The sequence below is a fragment of the Nothoprocta perdicaria genome, unplaced genomic scaffold (genome assembly GCF_003342845.1).
Source record: "Nothoprocta perdicaria isolate Ctin4 unplaced genomic scaffold, notPer1 scaffold_359, whole genome shotgun sequence".
NCBI classification, from domain to species: domain Eukaryota; kingdom Metazoa; phylum Chordata; class Aves; order Tinamiformes; family Tinamidae; genus Nothoprocta; species Nothoprocta perdicaria.
In genome coordinates, this window is record NW_020455598.1 from 329,387 (window position 1) to 335,193 (window position 5,807).

Genomic DNA, 5,807 nt, shown 5'->3' on the forward strand with positions numbered 1-5,807 from the left:
CCCCCCCCTCCCCTCCCCGACGGGGCGGCCCGGACGGAGGCGCCCGGAGCGCAGGTAAGTGCGGCCGGGCCCCCCGCCCCGCGCTGCTGCAGCCACCTCGGGGCTGTTGAGGGACCCTCCGCTTTTTCAGCCCCCTCACTGGTGCCTTAGAGACCCCCCCGCATTGTTTTCACCCCCCCGTTGTTTTCGCCCTCTCCCTCGTTGTGCTCCGACCCTTCTCCGTTCGCCCCCCCGGGCCGGTCCCCGTGCGGCCCCGACGGCTCCGCGGCTGCCCCCGGCCTTGGGGGGCGGCTTTTCTGCCCCCCTCCAAAGACTTTCCCCCCTTCCAGTCCCCCCCTTTTCCCCGACGGCGCCGGGATGGGCCGGGGGGGGGCAGCGACTTCCGCGCCCCTCAATGCGCTTAAGCAGCGTCCGGGCGAGCTGTCAATCAAACGGCTCAGCTGTCAATCAACCTTCACCTCTACGGGACCCCCCCCCGACCCCTCTCCCCCCCCCCAGCGCCCACCGAGCCCCCCCAGCGCCGCGGCCGCCGCCGTCCGGGCCGCCGCCTTCCCGCCCGCTGCCCCGACGGGCCGGGCGCCCGGGGGGCTGCGGAGCCGCGGAGGGGCCGGGGTCCCGTTTGCTGCCCAATCCCCTTCTTTTTTTCCCCCCTCCTTTAAATCCGGATTTAATTCGTTTGCCGCCGCTTCGCAGCTGCCCGCGGCTCTGGCGCCGCGGATTCTTTCCCTCCTCCTGGAAATCTCGACGGCTCCGAGGCGCGGGGCCGCGCTCGCGACCCTCCCCCCGGGTAAATACCCGTGTGTCGCGTGTCCCCCCTCCCCGGTAAATACCCGCGTGCCCTCCCGCTCCCCGTGCCCGCGGCTGGGAAGGGGCTTCATCCCCTCGAGGCTCCCGCCCTGCCGGGGTGTCGGACCCCGCCGTGAGCCCCGGTCTGCGCCCAAGGACAAGGCGTCCCCCTCGGTGACACCAAGTCTCCCTGTCCCCCGCCGAATGTGGCTCCCCGATGGGCCTGGAGGGGAGACCCCGGTGAGGGCAACGGAAGTGCTGGGGGGGTGGCCAGACGCCCCCTCCCACCACGTCCCGCTCCCAGGGGATGCTCAGCAGGGCGCCGAGATTTTTGGGGCCTTTTGGGGCCTTTTGAGGCGTTTCGGTGGTTCCGGGCGAGGCCACGGGGCCCCTGCCGGCTGCGGGCGGCCCCTCGGGGACCCCGGCGCGTGGGGGGGGGGGGCCGGGCGTGGGGGCGGGGGGGGGGGGCCGCCTCCGCAATGCGGCATCGCCCCACGTCACCGGCCCAGGGTGCGGCCGGCGCCGCAGAGGGGCAGGCCCACGGCGGCCGTGTCCGTCCGTCCGCCCGTCCCCGCTCCGGCTGCAGCATCCGCGGGTCCCGCCGTGGGTCCTGCCGTGGGTCCCGCCATGGGGTCCCGCCGTGGGTCCCCTCCCATGGAGTTGCGCCCAGGGTGAGCTTCGAGCGCCGGGAGGCTCCCAATGGTGGGAAGCGGCCGGAGATGCCGCACGGGGACCCCCGGGTGCCGCCGTGGGGACGGGACTGGGTCCCCTTCCCGCTGCACAGAGCGGGGACCGGAGGGCAGAGCTGGGGAAGGGGGTGGGCGTCGTGTCCCCGACACCGCCCGATTCGGCCGCGCTCCGGGCAGGAAGAGGCTCTTCCCGCCGCCCTGGCCCCTCGAGGTCGGGAATGCTGAAGCCACCGGCGTTCGCTCCCCTTCGGCTGCCCCCAAAGGGCGTCACGGGGAACCAGGAGCCTTTCACCTCCCCCAGGATGACTCTGTGGGGACCCCCCCCATCCGCAGCCACCGCTGCGGCCCCCAGGGCATCGCGGCCCCTTTCCCGGTGCCCCCGGCCACTGGGAGCCGACACAAAGGACACTTTGTGCCTTCATCCTCCTCCTCCTCCTCAGCGGAGCACCAAGGGCTGCAGTGACCAGGGTGGGGGGCAGTAGGGGGGCACATTGCTCCAGGAAAGCGGATTTTTCCCTCCTCACATCGGGAATGAGGCGTCTGGCCGCTCCCTGCCCCGGGGTGTCCGATGCCGTCCTGCTCCGCTTGCCCGCGGCCGGATTAAGGTCATCGCCACCGGCCGCGGAGCCGGGACCGGTGACATTCCCGGCGCCGGGATTTGCCCCGTCCCGGCTGGGCTCAACGTTGCGCTGGGGCGGACCGGAGCTTCGGCAGCGTTTCGCGGAGCCGGGGTTATTCCAGAGGCCGGGAACGCAGCGGGGCCGGGCGAGCGCTACTCCTGTTCTGTGTATGGCACTGGTAGAATTCACTGTGAGACCCCGCGATCAGTGAATTACCATAGGGCCATAAACAGAGCAGAGAACGACCCGCGGGCGCCGGGCAGGGACCCGCGGGCGCCGGGGCCACCGTGGGCGCCGGGGCCACCGTGGGCGCCGCTTGGCCCGTTTTGGCACTAGCACATTTTTGCTCGGGTCTCTCTGCGTGGAGCAATTATGTGTAGTGCCAATATGGGAGAAGGCGGAGAGACGGCGGCGAGGGCCGGCACCGGCCGGGATGCTCCGGGAGCGGCGGGAGCGGCCGGGATGCTCTGAGGGCCCTGGGGCTGGCAGGGATGTTCTGGGATCATGGGCTCAGCTGGGATGCTCCGGGGCTGGGAGAGAGGCTCTGGAGCAATGGGGATATTCTGGGATCACTGGTTCAGCTCTGGGGCTGGGAGAGAGGCTCTGGAGCAGCAGGGAGGTTCTGGGATGGGCTGGGATGCTCCAGGGCTGGCGGGATGCTCCAATGTGCCTGCTGCTCTGGGCTCAATGGGGAGGTTCCGGGTGGGAGCGGGGAGGCTCCGGGATACTGGGATGCTCAGGGGAAATGCTGGGATGCTCCGGAGCCATCAGGAACCCAGCGTGTGATCCCATCCGAGTCAACCCCTTTTCCTTAAGGAAAGGTCCCGGTGCTCCCAGGACTGATGGCTGCACTGGGGGCTCAGCAAGACCCCCCCACCCCAGCGGGCTGGATTTTGTGGCCTGGCTCCCATTTTTTCCCTTTTCCACAGCATTCCGGCCGCTCCAAGGGCCGCCGCCCCCTCCGTGGGCGCAGAGGCCGCGGCAGCTCGTGACACGCGGCGGTGGGGGGCGGCGGGGCGCCCCGCGCGGCGGCTGCCTTTGGCAATGGTAGAACTCACACTGGTGCGGTAGCAGGATCCGGTGGTTCTAGACTTGCCAACTACAGCCCCGCGCCCGCGCCGGCACCGGGAGCCGGGCTCCGAGGCGGCCGCCCCATCCCGGGATCCCGGCCCGCGGTCCCGGCCCCGTGCGGCTCCCGCGGCGCCGGCCGCTATCTAGGGCAGCGCTGGTGATTACGGGGCCGCTGCCGTGAGCGCGGGCGGCTCGGATCACCCGGATTAGGCTGCACGCAGGAGCCGGCGCCGGATGTGCAGGAGGAGCCGGCGCCGGCCTCTGCCGGCCGGAGACCATCCGTCTGTGTGGATACCTCTCCATCCATCCATGCATCCATCCATGCATCTATCCATCCATGCATCCATCCATGCAGCTACCTGTTCATCCATCCATGCATCCATCCATGCATCCATCCATGCATCCATCCATCCCTGCAGCTACCTGTTCATCCATCTGTCCATGCATGCATGCATCCATCCACCCACGCAGCTCTCTGGCCATCTATTTATTAATTTGTTTATCAATCCATCCACCCGTCTGACCGTCCAGCCGAGGATCTATCCAGGTATCCGTCTGTCTGTCCCGCCGCGGGTTTGTCTGCCCCGCCACGATGGACCGGCCCATCCAAGCCCCGAGCTCCCCATGCACCAGCTCGTCTGCTCCTCTGTCCGTGTGGCCAAACAGTGATCCCTCTACCTGCTCCTCCATCCCTCCATCCATCCCTCCATCCATCCATCTATCCATCCCTATATCCAGTGAATGACCCATCCCTCAACACAGCCACTTGTTCCTGTGCTGTCCTTCTGTCTCCATCGATCCAGCCGGCTCCCCGTCTGTCCATCCACATATCCATGCATCCATGCAGGGCCTATCCTGCCAGGTGTCCATCCGTCCACGCATCCATCCATGCATCCCCCCATGAATCCATCCACCCGTCCGCGTTCCTGAGCGGCCATTTATTGCCCTATCCATCCCTGTGTCCATCCCTGCCCTGTCCGTGTGTCCGTCCATCCCCTCCCGCGGGATGGCACCACCTGCCCCCTCCCCGTGGGCTTTGCCCCCCCCCATTGCCCCCAACGTGCCCTGGGGTGGGGGTGGTGCCCCCACCCAGCCCCACCCCCAGGAAGCCCCGCCCCAGATAAACCCCGCCCACCACGAGCTCCACCCTCGCAAGAGGCTCCGCCCCCAACAGCCCTCCCCTCCCCCCCAGGGGGTCCCAGCCCCAGAGCCCTGTCCCGGCCTCCCCCTCCTCCTCCCTTCCTCTTTCCCTCCTCCTCCTCCTCTGTTCTTCTCTCCCGACATTCTACATCCTCCCCCCTTCCCTCTCTTCCTCCATCCTCCTCTTCCCCCCTTCCCTCTCTCCATCCTTTTCATCCTCATCTTCCTCCCTCCATCCTTTTCCGCCGTTCTCCTCCCTCCCTCCTTCCTTCTCCATCTTCCTCCTCTTCCTCCATCCTCCCATCACCTCCCTCCTCCTCTTTAGCCTCATCCCAGGCTCCGGGTGAGAGGAGCCGTCCTGGATGCTCCCACGGGAGCCCCCCAATAACCCACTTGGATAAACCGCCTTCCCCTCCTGTTTGGATCCCAAATAACCGGATCAGCGGGATGAACCCCAGGCTGCCCCCTCCACCAGGTGACAAAACCCTCCAAATTGCCCCAAACCTCCCCAAAAAGAGGAGCGAGGCCCGGACTCGTCTGTAACAATTTATTGAGGGAGGCAGCACTGGAGGCCGGGGGGGATCCATGCTCCGCTCCGCCGCCGCGTCCCTCTCCGGGGGGATCTCTCCGACTTAACAGCGCGTCAGTCACCGCCAAAGAAACACGGACTCGGAAGCCACCGACATCGTCACGACGACAATAAAAAATAATGAGAGTTTTAAAACCACCCCCCGCACCCGGAGCCCCTCGCGGCGGCCCGAGGACGGCGGCCGTTTCCGTAGAAAAGAAGGGAAGAGCCGGAGGGGGCCGGAGGCCGCGGGCAGCGCCGGGAGCGGCCGCGTGGAGAGAATAATAAAATTAAAAAAATGAGGTTTGAAATTAAATAGCGTGTGTAGCCCCCCTCCCGCCCCCCCCAACCTCGGTTTGCCCATGGGGTGGGAGCGGGAAGCGCCGCGGGAGCTGGCGGCTCCGGGGGGATCCCGACGGGAAGGGCCTCCATTGGGCCGGGGATGGAGCTGGAAGGGCGGGATCCTGGCGTGGTGGTGGCGGGGGGGGGGCTCTTTCCCGAGGGAATCCCATGGGAATCCCATGGGAACCGGGAGCGGGACCCTCCCCTACACCCCCCCCCCCGGGGGACAAATAATAATAATAATAATAACAACAATAATAACAAGCGAGAGGAGGGAGGAAAAGGAGGAAACGGACAGGGCCGGCGGAGTGCTCCGGAGCGCGGGCTCTCCGCGGCCTCCCCCTCGGCCGGGGCCTGGTCCCGACTCTCCTCCGTCTTTTTTTTTGTATTTTTTTAATTATTTCATAGAAAAGTCCACGTTAAAATCTCGGAAGGCGAAGGGAGCTGCGCGAGCGGGGCGGTAGTTGGGGGGCTGAGACCTCGTGCGCCTGCAAGTCCTCGTGCCGGCTCCGGCTCCGGTTCCGGCTCCGGCTCCGCACGGAAAAGGCCCGCGACCGCTGCTGGTTTTTGTGGATTTTTGGCTTTTTTTTT